This window comes from Phaseolus vulgaris, chromosome 10 (genome assembly GCF_051622355.1).
Source record: "Phaseolus vulgaris cultivar YP4 chromosome 10, ASM5162235v1, whole genome shotgun sequence".
NCBI lineage: Eukaryota > Viridiplantae > Streptophyta > Magnoliopsida > Fabales > Fabaceae > Phaseolus > Phaseolus vulgaris.
In genome coordinates, this window is record NC_143507.1 from 26,864,012 (window position 1) to 26,878,268 (window position 14,257).

A 14,257-nucleotide genomic window follows, 5' to 3' on the forward strand; every position below is an offset into this window, starting at 1 on the left:
TCTCGCTTCGTGTCAGCTAGCTGAAGGAGTATCTGGCGAGCCCGCCGGTTCTGTGCAAACCGCTGGTGGGAACCCCTCTCAGGATGTATTTTGCTGTAACTGAGAAGGCGGTGAGTGCGGTGCTCGCCCAGGATCAAGATCAGGCTCAGAAGCCTATTTATTTTGTGAGTAAGGTGTTGCAGGGCCCCGAGACGAGATATCAGGCCCTAGAAAAGGCTGCGCTGGCTGTGGTATTTGCGGCGAGGAGGTTGCGCCACTACTTCCATAGCTTCACAATACTGGTGATGACTGACCTGCCCATCCAGAAGGTCTTGAAGAAGCCGGACGTTGCGGGAAGGATGGTGAAGTGGGCAGTAGAATTGTCAAAGTTTGATATCAAATATGAGCCCCGATGCCCGTTTAAGGGGCAAATCTTTGCAGATTTTGTGGTCGAGCTCTCATCTGAGGCAACGCGAGTTGAAGGGGACGATTTCCGTTGGGTACTCTCGGTGGATGGATCATCGAACCAGCAGGGTAGCGGTGCCGGAGTCATTTTGGAAGGACCCAACGGCGTGCTGATCGAACAATCTCTGAGGTTTGCCTTCAAAGCCAGTAACAATCAAGAAGAATATGAAGCGCTGATTGCCGGGATTTTGCTGGCTAAAGAGATGGGAGCCAGGGTGCTGATGGCTAAGAGTGACTCGCTGCTAGTCACGGGGCAAGTAACAGGCGAGTTCCAGGCTAAAGATCCACAAATGGCGGCTTACTTGGAGTATGTGCAGGAATTGAAGAGTTCCTTTGCCTCCTTTGAAGTAGTGCATGTGCCCAGAGAGCAGAATGCCCGAGCTGACTTGCTAGCCAAGCTCGCCAGTTCAGGCAAGGGGGGTAGACAGAGGACGGTGATTCAAGAAACTCTGAAGACGCCAAGAGCATTTGTAGCAGATCACCTGGTTCTTCAGATAAGCAAGTCGACGGAGAAAGCAGCGAGAAGTCATAAGTCCCTGACGCAAGAAACGCTGAGATCGCCGAGAATTAGAGCATGTCGAGGAGAGAAGGTGAACATGACGCAGGTTTGCGCTATCCATGAGCCAGACACCTGGATAACACAGTACAAGCGATGCCTGGCAGATGGCCTTCTCCCACTGGATCCGACAGAGGCTAGGAAGGTAAAGAAAAATTCTAGCAAGTACACGTTGATTGATGGCGATCTGTACAGGTTTGGGTTCACTCACCCACTCCTGGAATGTGTACATGGCGAGAAGTGCACAAGAATCATGGCAGAGCTCCACGAAAGTATATGCGGAAGCCACGTCGGGGGTCGAGCTCTGGCCGCGAGGACTCTCCGTGCAGGTTACTACTGGCCATCGATGAGAGAAGATTGCAAGAAGTATGCCCAATGTTGCAAACAATACCAACAGCACGCCGATTGGCATAAGGCGCCTCCCGAGGAGTTGAAGTCGATCTATAGCCCTTGGCCGTTTCATACCTGGGGAATCGACATCCTGGGGCCTTTCCCGCTGGCGATCAGGCAGATGAAGTACTTGGTGGTGGCGATTGAATATTTCACCAAGTGGATCGAAGCAGAACCAGTGGCCCAAATCACCGCACACAAGATCGAAGGTTTCGTGTGGAAAAACATTGTGTGCCGGTTTGGAGTGTCTAAGCGCCTGGTGTCGGACAATGGGACTCAGTTTGCAAGCCATTTGTTGAAGAAGCTTTGCGAAGGGGTGGGAATTCAACAAGTGTTTGCATCCGTCGAGCACCCTCAGACAAATGGCCAGGTGGAGTCAGCTAATCAGGTGTTGCTGAGAGGATTGAAGAGAAGGCTAGAGAAAGCCAAGGGAAGCTGGGCTGAGGAAGTGCCCCGTATAGTCTGGGCATACCACACCACCGAGCAGTCAGGAACCCACGAGACCCCGTTCAGCTTGGTCTATGGGTGTGATGCGATGATTCCAGTAGAGATTCAGGAGAGCTCGCCGAGATTCCAGAACTTCGTAGAGGAAGACTCGAATGAAGAGAGAAGGCTGAACCTGGATCTACTGGATGAGGTCAGGGAAGAGGCGAGATTGAAGGCTGAAGCGGTGAAGAGAAGGGTTGAACGAAGGTACAACTCGAGGGTGATGCCAAGGCAGTTTAGAGAAGGCGACCTGGTGATGAGAAAGGCCCACCAGTACGAGATGGAGAATAAACTGTCGCCCAAGTGGACTGGACCGTTCAGAATAACCGAGGCGCTCGGGAACGGCGCCTATCGCTTAGAGACATTGGAAGGAGGGGCGATTCCTCGCACTTGGAACGCCACGCACTTGAAGTTGTATTACAGTTAAGAACTTTGTAAGTAAAGATAAACACGAGTTACATTACAATGTCTCTGTTAAAGTTTTTTAAGTCCTCGTCGTTTTTCGGCGATTGGAGGCATCAGTTAAAGTTTTTTAAGTCCTCGTCGTTTTTCGGCGATTGGAGGCATCAGTTAAAGTTTTTTAAGTCCTCATCGTTTTTCGGCGATTGGAGGCATCAGTTAAAGTTTTTTAAGTCCTCATCGTTTTTCGGCGATCGGAGGCACCAATTAAAAGACCTCAACGCCCTCGCGCGTCCTGAGGCAAGTTAAAGACCTCCTCGTCGTCGAGCGAGTGCAGGCAGGGAAGAGTGAAAAGTCCTCAGTGCTTCTGGGGGCGAAAAGATGTAACCCCTGGAGCAACGTAGAGGCACCAGTGAAAAGTCCTCAGTGTTTCTGGGGGCGAGAAGATGTAACCCCTGGAGCAATGTAGAGGCACCAGTGAAAAGTCCTCAGTGTTTCTGGGGGCGAGAAGATGTAACCCCTGGGGCAATGTAGAGGCAAGTAAAAGACCTTCTCGCCTATGAGCGAGGTCAGGCGAGTTAAAGACCTTCTCGCCTATGCGCGAGTTCAGGCAAGATAAAATCCTTCTCGTCTCGAACGAGTTCAGGTATGGTGTTAAGGGTGGACGAAGTTTGGAAGGTGGCTAAGGCAGGTTCGAAGAGAGCGCCTAGCCACCCGGCCTGTGGTCCTGAAGTTCAGGAAGGTAGAGGAGGATCCGAAAGGCGCCTCTACCCCCAAATCAAAGAACAATGGCCAAGGCGTGAAGCCAAAAAGAAGCTGATCGCCAAGAGTCTCTGGCGACCAGGAAAAGTTCAAACAGTGGCGAGAAAGTTAAAAGACCCGTTTTGATGGAGCAGATCGGGTGAAGCAGTGTTTAAGCCAGTAGCTGAGTCAAAGTTTGTTGCTTGAGGAATATTTTTACGATAAGGTTAATTGCCTTAAGTTTACGAATTGTTAAAGTGATTGTTGCTCAAGGCTGAAGTGGTTCGAAGCAGTTAAGTCAAAGGTCGTGCCTACAGTTTTGCTAAGTCATTTCTTTGGAATTTAAACACGCAAGGAAAGTTGAAGCAATTGAAGAAGTTATAAGAGGAAAAACGTAGACCTTTGTCATTAACAGTGAATATCAGTTCAAAACATATATACGAAAAGACATAAAGTCTGTTACAAGTTATATACAAGGGAAAGTATAAAAGCAATGGATGGATTAAATTGATCAGTCTTCGGCGGGCACCACTTTTCCATCCACCACTTCATTATTCAAAGACACCATGCTGAGATCCAGATCAGGGAACAAGCAGGCGAACTGTTCCCGTGTAGCCTCGAATCCGGCGGCCAGAATTTGGGCGGAACTCAGATTGAGATCTTCAATTTGCTTCTTAAGCTCTTCAATCTGTTTCTCGAGTTCTTCAGCTTGTTCTTTCAGCCCCTTATTCTGTTGCTCCAGCTCTTCAACTTGCTTTTTGAGTTGTTCGTTGGTTTCTTGAGCTTGGAGAAGGTCTTCAGCAACCTTCTTGGATTCCGCTTGCACTTGGCCCAATTCAGTAGCTATCTTTCCCTTCTCTTTGTTGGCCTCGGTGAGATCAGCTATGGCGTCGTCCCTTGCCTTTTCCACCTGCCCAAGGAGGGTCTCTTGGTCGGCTGACCTTTTCTCCAATTTCTTCACCTTGGCGGCGTCGGTTTTTACGAGAGCCTCCAGGTCAGCCACCTTGACGCGATAAGGTACAATTTTGCTCTCCAGTTCAATTTTTTCTTGAGCCAGTTGTTGCACCTTATGGCGGAGATCAGTGGCCTCCTTGCGCGCCAACCTGAGCTCGGTGCTCATCGCGTCTTCTACTCGGGAGTGCTCAATCTCCGCGAGTGTCAGATTGGCAGACAACTTCTCCACCTCGACCCTGATGGTGCTATTCTCGGTTTTGAGGGTGAAGAGGTCGTCTTGGAGCCTCCTGGTGGAGCTCTCCACCGCTCTGGTTATGATGGCAGGGATGTCTTCTGCTATCGTCTTCAGCTTAGCAGATAGAGGCTCCCACATCCTCGTAACCTCAAGAGGGAGGTTTGCTGCTTGTAGAGGCACTGTGGGAGCCTGTTGTTGGTTCTCGTCGCCACCTTCCTTAGCAGGTTCTTCAGTAGGCGCTTCTTGGCGTGGTGACGGAATCGGGGATTCAGTGATCAGAATCGGCGAGGTATGAGCAACCTCATCCCCGATTGGAGCAACCTCTGCGGCTGAGGCATTTGAAGGGGGACCCCCTCCAGCTGATACATATGGTGTGGAGGCGCTCGGGGGGTCCTCCATGAAATTTGGTTCTCGGGCCTCAACCGCAGGTGGCGCAATGGCCAGCGGGATCGCTTGGACTGGTGAAACAGGAGCTTGTGGGGGTGGTGATGATGGAGGTGGAGCAGGCGTGGATGGTGGCGTTGACGTGGGAAGAGGGGGTGGTGCAGGTGGTGAAGAAGGTGCCACCCTCTTCCTCTTCGTGACAAGGCCATCTTCAGTGGCCTCGTCGTCCTCCTCTTCCTCTTCGTGAATCACTTGAGGAGCTTTCCTCTTGGGCCTTTTGAGGACTAGTTTCTTACGTTGGGCGGCGGGTTGGACATCAGAGGGAGCCGGGCCCTTAGGTGGCGATCGTCCGTGGGCGATGGCTTTCTCCACCACCGAGTTGGGCACTGTTTGAGAGCCCGTCGCCAACCCGTGGGTTCGGGCGAGCGCCCTCAATTCCGCGAGCTTGCCTTGGCCCAACATGTTATCTGCATAAAGCGAAAATACAGGAGTTAGTTCAAAGAAAAAAAGTCAATGCACAAGGCAGTATGAAACAGCAAAGCGGATAAAGAATGCAGAAAAATAAAACCAAAGTCTTGCGCGCAGCGCACAAGACGCCCAGAAACAGTTGACAAAAGCAATATTGAAACAACAATTTAAATGTTCTAACCTATTCGAATTTCGAGTTGGTCCTCGTAGAATTCGAAGCAGATCAGGGTAGTGGTGAGGAAGGTGATGTTGGCCTCCGCCACACTCTTCCAAAAGAGACAGAGGTCTCTGTCCAATGCACCCATGCTGTCAGGACTTCTAGGTCTCCTGAAGCAGCTCTTGGACTCTTTCTTCCCCTTGTCCACCCAGTACAAGGGGAAGCCGTCGAGTAGGGAGGCGTCCTTGTCGTTGGGGCGCACTTGGACGAACTTCCCTTTCCAATCTTTATAGGATTGCTGGAAGATGGAGAAGATCGATCTCTCAGCGATCCCATTTAATCTAACCCATAGGCGGTCTCCCAGGTGCTTGGCTTCGAAGAGAAACAAAAACACGTCTACGGATGCGGGCAGCCCCAGGTGGTCGCACATCACTTGGAATGCTCGCACAAACGCCCAGCTGTTGGGGTGAAGCTGGGCGGCGGCAATGTTGAGCTCGGTGAGGAGTTCCCTCTCGAATCGGGTAAAGGGAAACTTCAGTTTCACCTTCTTGAATAGTGTTGTGTAGACGAAGCAGAAGGGCCCGTCAGCACTCGCCTTATCATCAGCACAAACGGGCAGATCGGGGGGGCAAGGTAGCACTATCATCTTCTCATCGTGCTCCTTATGAAACGTTTGGTTAGGTTCATCCCCCTTAGTCAGTCGCAAAACTGCCCCAGCAGTGTTCACGGAAGACGTTTCCCTCAACAGGGTCGAGTTGGCCCAGGGGTAGAGTTTTTTGAAGTCTGGTGGGGGAACGGGGGCTCCTTCGGTGGTAGGTGGAGTCGCCTGGGCCAGGTTCGGGCGGGAGGGTGCAGGCCTCTCAGCCTGGGAAGATGAAGCACCGCGCGCTCGCAGTTGCGGGTTGAGTGCTTGAGAAGAAGGGTTTCGCGATGAAGGAGGAGGATTCGGGGTGATCTTTGAGCGAGTCATTCTCGAAGCTGCAAAGGAAGAAGAAAAGGAGAAACGATCAGGGTTCGCAAAGGCTGACTCGATCATGGGAGGAGGGTGAAAAGCGAACGAACGAAGGTTCGTTGTAACGATAGACAAAGCCCTAAGTAACGAGAAAGGAGAAATGGAAAAACAACCCACAACGTATGCACCAGACAGTTACAGGATGATGCGAATCGGTTAAAATGCAAGAAAAACAAGCAGGAGAAGGAAAGTAGGTACCTTTTGATGATCAGGAAGACGATGAAGGATGATGGTGGTTCAGAATGTTGAAGAGCGCTGAGAGAGTTTTTTGCAGGAGAAGGTGAGAGCGTTTGAGAATACGAAGAAAAGTGATGGAACAGTAGAGTGAAAATGGGTTTAAGAGTTTTTTCGAAATGGGTTTGGGAAGCGCAAACGGTAACTGAAGGTAACCGTTGATGAAGCCACGTGTCGAGCGATGGGCGAGGGGTTTGGTGGAGCGTCAGAGAAGCAGAAGGTACAACCGCTTGGAATTCTGCGTCAGTGCCACGTAGACCGGTGTTGACGTGACTCTTTCAGTCTTTTCGCTGGACAAGTCTTCGCTTAAGACTGGGGGGCTTGTGTACCGCCCTGGAAGTCGGAAGTGATGACGTGGCACCAAGCTACAGAGTAGGTGTGTGGATAAGGCGCCAGAGTGGCAGAAGGGAAGGAAGTCGGGTGGTTCGTGTAATCGCCAGTTATTAAGTTGGCGTGCTCCGATCTTCAACATGCCAGGCGATCGCCCAGTTGAACTCAGGCGACCAAGTGATTGGAGATCGCCAGAACAAAGCACATCGCCGAAGGTGAAGGTGGTGCACATTACGAAGGCGGCCGGCGAAACCACAAGGAAGGTGTACGAGAGCACCCTAACTCGCCCGTTCCAGTAGAGATCGCACTCTTAAGTTAGCTATGCACTGGCAAAACCATGCAGAAGTAACTTAGCCAAAAGGAGAGTCAGAAGAAGCGCCCAAGTCAAGGAGGCTCCAGATGATGGCACGTGTACGACTGGATGTGAGCCACGTGTCCAGGTCTGTAACTGCCAGGAGAGAGAAAGTGACCAGGTATATAAGAGTTCTCAACGAACTCTCTGAGGTACGCACGTTCAGAATACACTCTTTACGCTTGCGAGTTCGAGAGCACACTGTGAGAGAGAACATTGCACGGTTCCTTGAGATTTCTTGAGTGTTCTTGCTCTTAGTATTTGGTGGTGCTGTCACTGACTTGGGCGTTGGAGTGCGATCGGCCGCAGCGGCGCCGCTCTGTTCTTTTGCAGGTTCTTGAGGTGGATCTCGAAGGAGAACGGAAGCTTGAAGCGATGCACACGTCGATCCTTTGACGAGGCAGTTTCCAGCGTTCTGGTCAACAGGCAGGATCAAGAAGGAAAACCAAGACTTTGTCATTAAAAGTAAATATCAGTTCAGAACTCGTGTACAAGAAAATATGAAGTTTTTTTTACAAGTTATATACAAAGAGAAAGCACAAAGACAGCGGATGGAGGGAATTGATCAGTCTTCAGCGGGAACCACTTTCCCATCCACTACTTCGTTGTCAAGGGACACCATGCTAAGGTCCAGATCGGGGAACAAGCAGGCGAACTTCTCCCGTGCAGCCTCGAATCCAACAGCCAGAATTTGGGCAGAACTCAGATTAAGTTCTTCAATCTGCTTCTTGAGTTCCTCAGTTTGTTCCTTCAGCCCTTTATTTTGCTGCTCCAGCTCTTCAACTTGTTTCTTGAGTTTTTCGTTGGTTTCTTGAGCCTGGAGAAGGTCTTCAGCAACCTTCTTGGATTCTTCTTGCACCTGGCCCAGCTCAGCAGCAAGCTCCCCTTTCTCCTTGTTGGCGTCGGCAAGCTCAGCCATGGCGTCATCCCTTGCTTTCTCCACCTTACCAAGGAAGACCTCTCGGTCGGCTGACCTTTGCTCCAGTTTCTTCACCTTGACGGCGTCGGTTTTAATGAGGGCCTCCAGGTCAGCCACCTTGACGTGATAAGGCACAATCTTGCTCTCCAGCTCGATTTTCTCTTGTGCCAAGAGTTGTACCTTATGGCGGAGATCGGTAGCTTCCTTGCACGCCACCCGGAGCTCGGTGCTCATTGCGTCTTCTACTCGGGAGTGTTCAATCTCCGCGAGTGTCAGATTGCAGGACAACTTTTCCGCCTCGATTCTTATGGTGCTGTTTTCGGTTCGAAGGGCGTAGAGGTCGTCCTGGAGCTTCCTGGTGGAGCTCTCCACAGCTCTAGAGATAATGGTGGGGAAGTCTTCTGCCATCATCTCCAGCTTGGCAGAGAAAGGCTCCCACATCCTCGTGACCTCAAGAGAGAGGTTTGCTGCTTGTGGAGGCACCGGGTGGGCCTGTTGCTGGCTTTCGTCGCCACCTTCTTTAGTTGGCTCTTCAATAGGCACTTCTGGGCGTGGTGGCGACGTCGGGGATTCGGTAATTAGAATCAGAGAGTTGTGGGCGACGTCATCCCCGATTGGTGCGATGTTGGCGGTTGAGGCATTCGAAGGAGGACCCCCTCCAGCTGATACAAAAGGTGTGGAGGCGCTTGGGGGGTCCTCCATGAAGTTCTGCTCGGGGGCCTCAACCGCAGGTGGCGCAGTTGCCAATGGAATGGCTTGGACTGGTGAGGCAGGAGCTGGTTGGGGTGGAGATGATGGAGGAGGGGCAGGCGTAGATGGCGGCGTTGATGTTGGAAGAGGGGATGGTGCAGGTGGTGAAGAGGGTGCCACCCTCTTCCTTTTCGTGACAAGGCCATCTTCAGTTGCCTCGTCGTCCTCCTCTTCCTCCTCGTGGACTACCTGGGGGGCTTTCCTTTTGGGTCTCCTGAGGACCAGTTTCTTGCGTTGGGCGGCGGTTTGGACATCGGAAGGAGTTGGGCCCCTGGGTGGCGATCTGCCTTGAGCAGCGGCGATCTCCACCACAGAGTTTGGCACTGTTTGAGAGCCCGTTGCCAATCCGTGGGTTCGGGCGAGCGTCCTCAATTCATCAAGCTTGCCCCGCCCCAACATGTTATCTGCATAGAGTGAAAATGCAGGGGTTAGCTCAGAAAGAAGATAAATGCATAAGACAGTATGCAACCAAGCAGACAAATAGTGCAGAAAAATAAAACCAAAGTCTTGCGCACAACGCACAAGACGCCCAGAAACAGTTAACAGAGAAACGAAAACTTAAATGTTCTAACCTATTCGAATTTCGAGTTGGCCCTCGAAGAACTCGAAGCATATGAGTGTGGTGGTGAGGAAGGTGATGTTGGCGTCCGCCACACTCTTCCAAAAGAAGCAGAGATCTCTGTCCAAAGCACCCATGCTATCAGGACTTCTGGGTCTCCTGAAGCTGCTCTTGGACTCTTTGTTCCCCTTGTTTACCCAGTACAGGGGGAAACCGTCGAGTAGGGAAGCGTCCTTGTCGTTGGGGCGCACTTGGACGAACTTTCCCTTCCAGTCTTTATAGGATTGCTGGAAGATGGAGAGGATCGACCTCCCAGCAATCCCATTCAAGCTTACCCACAGGCGGTCTCCTGGGTGCTTGGCTTCAAAAAGAAACAAGAAAACGTCCACCGACGCTGGCAGCCCCAAGTGGTCGCACATGATTTGAAACGCCCGCACAAACGCCCAGCTGTTGGGATGGAGCTGGACGGCGGCGATGTTGAGCTCGGTGAGAAGCTCCCTCTCGAAACGAGTAAAGGGAAACTTGAGTTTCACCTTCTTGAACAGAGTTGTGTAAATGAAGCAGAAGGGCCCATTGTTGCTCGCCTTGTCATCGGCGCAAACTGGCAGGTCGGGGGGGCAAGGCAGCACCGTCATCATCTCGTCGTGCTCCTTGTGGAATGTTTGATGAGGCTCATCCCCCTTCGTCAACCGCAGAACTGCCCCAGCAGTGTTTACAGAAGACGTTTCCCTCAAAAGGGTCGAGTTGGCCCAGGGATACAACTTTTTGAAGTCTGGTGGGGGGACGGAGGCTCCTCCGGTGACAGGCGGAGTAGCCTGGGCCAGGTTGGGGCGGGAAGGTGCAGGCCTCTCAGCCTGAGAAGATGAAGCGCCGCGTGCTCGCGGTGGGTCGTGTGCTTGTGAGGAAGGGTTTCGTGATGAAGGTGGAGGATTTGGGGTGATCTTTGAGTGAGTCATTGTTGAAGCTGCAAAGGAAGAAGAAAAGGAAGAATGATCAGGGTTCGCAGAGGCTGACTCGATCATAAGGAAAGGGTGAAAAACGAACGAACGTAGGTTCGTTGTGAACGTTAACGAAGCCCTAAGTTACGAAGAAGGAGAAATAGCAAAAACAACCCACAACGTATGCACCAGACAGTTAAAGGATGATGCGAATCGGTTAAAATGCAGGAAAAACCAGCAGAAGAAGGAAAGGAAGTACCTTTTTATGATCGGGAAGGCGATGAAAGATGTTGGTGTTTCAGAATGTTGAAGAACGCTGAGAGCTTTTTTACAGAAGAGAGTTGGAGCGTCTGAGAATACGAAGAAAGTGATGGAACAGTGAAACGAAAATGAGTTTAAGGGTTTTTCAAAATGGGTTTGGGAAGCGCAAACGTTAACTGAAGGTAACCGTTGATGACGCCACGTGTCGAGCGATGGGTGAGGGGTTTGGTGGAGCGTCAGAGAAGCAGAAAGTACAACCGCTTGGAATTCTGCGTCAGTGCCACGTAGATCGGTGTTGGCGTGACTCTTTTAGTCTTTTCGCTGGACAAGTCTTCGCTTAAGACTGGGGGGCTTGTGTACCGCCCTGGTAGTCGGAAGTGATGACGTGGCACCAAGCTACAGTGTAGGCGTGTTGACAAGGCGCCAGATTCGCAGAAGGGAAGGAAGTCGGGGGGGCTCGTGTAGTCGCCAGTTATTAAGTTGGCGTGCTCCGATCTCCAGCATACCAGGCGATCGCCCAGTTGAAGATGAAGTCGCCAGACGATAATCAGGCGACCAAGTGGTTGGAGATCGCCAGAGCAAGCACATCGCCGAAGATGAAGGTGGTGCAGATTATGAAGGCGGCCGGCGAGACAACAGGGAAGGTGTACGAAGGCACCCTAACTCGCCAAGTCTAGTAGAGATCGCGCTCCCAAGTTAGCTATGCACTGAGCAGTACCATGCATAAGTAACTTAGCCAAAAGAGAGTCAGGAGCAGCGCCCAAGTCAAGGAGGCTCCAGATGATGGCACGTGTACGACTGGATGCGAGCCACGTGTCCAGGTCTGTAACTGCCAAGAGAGAGAAAGTGACCAGGTATTTAAGGGTTTCTCAACGAACTTTCGAGGTACGCACGTTCAGATTATACTCTTTACGCTTGCGAGTTCTTGAGCATACTGTGAGAGAGAATATTGCACGGTTCCTTGAGAGTCCTAGAGTGTTCTTGCTCTTAGTATTTGGTGGTTCGGTCACTGACTTGGGCGTTGGAGTGCGATCGGCCGCAGCGGCGCCGCTCTGTTCTTTTGCAGGTTCTTGAGGTGGATCTTGAAGAAGGACGGAGGTTAGAAGCGGTGCACACGTCGATCCAGGTTTGACGAGGCAAGTTCCAACGTTCTGGTCAACAGGCAGGATCATATTTCAAACAGTAAAAAACAATCAATGAATGTACCTAATAAATGACTGAAAAATATTTCAGTCTTTATTTAATACTTACTTAAATTTCCTAGAAAAAGCTTTTATTAACGAAAGATCAAACAGTAAATCTTGCACCGGATTCATTGTACCAGATCTATATAACGATTATAATATAATCAAGACTAACTGTGTTCGCACATGTTCTATCAGACCTATCATTTTTTATTATTTTTCTCCTTTCAAAATAATTATTGTGTTTAATTTTTCTTTTAGAACATTGATGCTTTATAAAATTAAATTTATTAGTCATTTATATCATATTTAATAATTTGATTAAAATTATTTAAAATAAATATTAATTTATATTTTTTTATAACTTATTTAGAAAACATTTCATCAAAAATAAACTATATTTATATTTTAATTAGATAAGAATAGTTTTTCTTTCACTAATAAATAACAAAAAGCAATTGATCGAATACATCAGTCCATTAAAAAAGAGTAGGATGAGAAGGCGTGACTCGAAGTCTTGTGTAGAAAACACGCAAGGCAGATTATTTATTTTAATTAGTTGGTCCACTTAGATCCGTTCTACATGCAGTCTTATATGGACTAAGTTCGGAACAGGATGCACTGACTTGCATAACTTGTATATCATAAAAGTTTAGAAAATTTTTGTGTACTTTATTGCAGTCTCATATTCTCAATAATTCTAAAATTATTCATTTCAAATTCTATAATCCAAAATACAAATTTATATTTTTGATTGTGTGATCTAGAATATTGTATAGTACAAATACAAATTTTAACTTACAAATTCTATAACCAGAGAAGTCTATGAATTCTGTACCGCCCAGGTAGTCGGAAGTGATGACGTGGCAGCAAGCTATTATGTAGGCGTGTTAAGCAGGGCTCATGGCTGGCAGAAGAGAAGGAAGTCGGGGGGCTCGTGTAGTCGCCAGTTATTAAGTTGGCGTGCTCCGATCTCTAGCATACCTAAACCGGCAGTCACCGGGTTTGAGGTGAAGTCGCCGGATGCGAACCCAGACGACCAAGTGGTTAGAGATCGTCGAAAGAAGGACATCGCCGGAAGATCAGGAAAGCTTGTTCCAGGCTTTCGAAGCAGAGGATAAAGTCGTCAGATAGTCATTCCCTAGCTAGCCAGAGGTTGAGGTCGGGGAACAGCTTACCTGAACATGCACGATGAAGCAAGTGAAGTAGATCATGAAGGCGGCCGGCGAGACCACAAGGAAGGTGTGTATGAAGGCACCCGTACTCGCCACACAGAAGAGATCACGCTCCAAGGCAGCTATGCGCTGAGTTGTTTCATGCATAAGTAACTTATCCAAAAGCCTGAAGAGTAAGAAGTGGCGCCCAAGTCAAGGATGCTCCAGATGGTGACACGTGTACAGCTGGATGCAAGCCACGTGTCCAGATGTGTAACTGTCAGGAGAGAGAAAGTGCACAGGTATATAAGAGATTCTAACGAACTTCTGAGGTACGCGCGTTTTAGAATACTTCTTTTACGCTTGCGAGAACTTGAGTGCGCTGAGAGAGAATTTTGCACGGTTCCTGTTCTTAGTTTTCTCTTAGTATTTTGGTGGTTCAGTCGCTGACTTGGGCGTCGGAGCATGATCGGCCGTAGCGGCGCCGTTCTGTCTTTTGCAGGTTCTTGAGGCGAATCAAGGCGAAGGACCGAAGCTAACACGGCGTAGAGTCGATCCAGATTTGACGAGGCAAGGTTCTTTCGTCCTGGTCAACAGGCAGGATCAAATTCCACATACTGAAATTAAAGAAAAAAACATTCAATAAAAATGTAAAAGTGCAATTTAAGTATTTTTCGAAATATGGAATGTCAGAAGAAAGGCATGGAGGTGTTGGAAGAAACTCCCATCAATCCCTAATTCAGTACTGGTAGGCACCGGACGAACGCACGTGGCCGACCGGCCTTATACACAATAAATGGAAACGAACGCACGTGGCCGACCGGCCGTATACACAATAAATGGAAACGAACGCACGTTCCGACCGGCCGTATACACAATAAATGTAAGGGCATTTATGTGACAAGCTAAGGTGGTTAAGATACACCTCCGAAGAATAAGGAATATGCGTTTAGAGAAGATATGTTCCCCGGGTATTCCGGAGCACGACTGACAAGACATATCCATAACCACCCTGAGCCCAAGGGATAGAAAGCCCATTAGGCAATCCTATAAATACTGTGCTCAAGCCAGAGAAAGGTACGTTTTCATTCACTTACGAAACTGCGCTTAGAATCTCATACTTACTTGAGCGTCGGAGTGCCTTCGCAGGTACCCTCCCCCGCCCGACCGAAGTGGATAGCATGAAGGGACGACCGACCAAAGGAGACAGCAAGAAAGGACAATCGACCAGAGGAGAAGAAGATCAACACGTCAGCAATTACACCACGTCAACCGACCGTGCCTGGGCCCCATCTCTCCACTCAGGTACAATTGGCGCCCACCGTGGGGCCGAGGCAAATCTTCAATTTT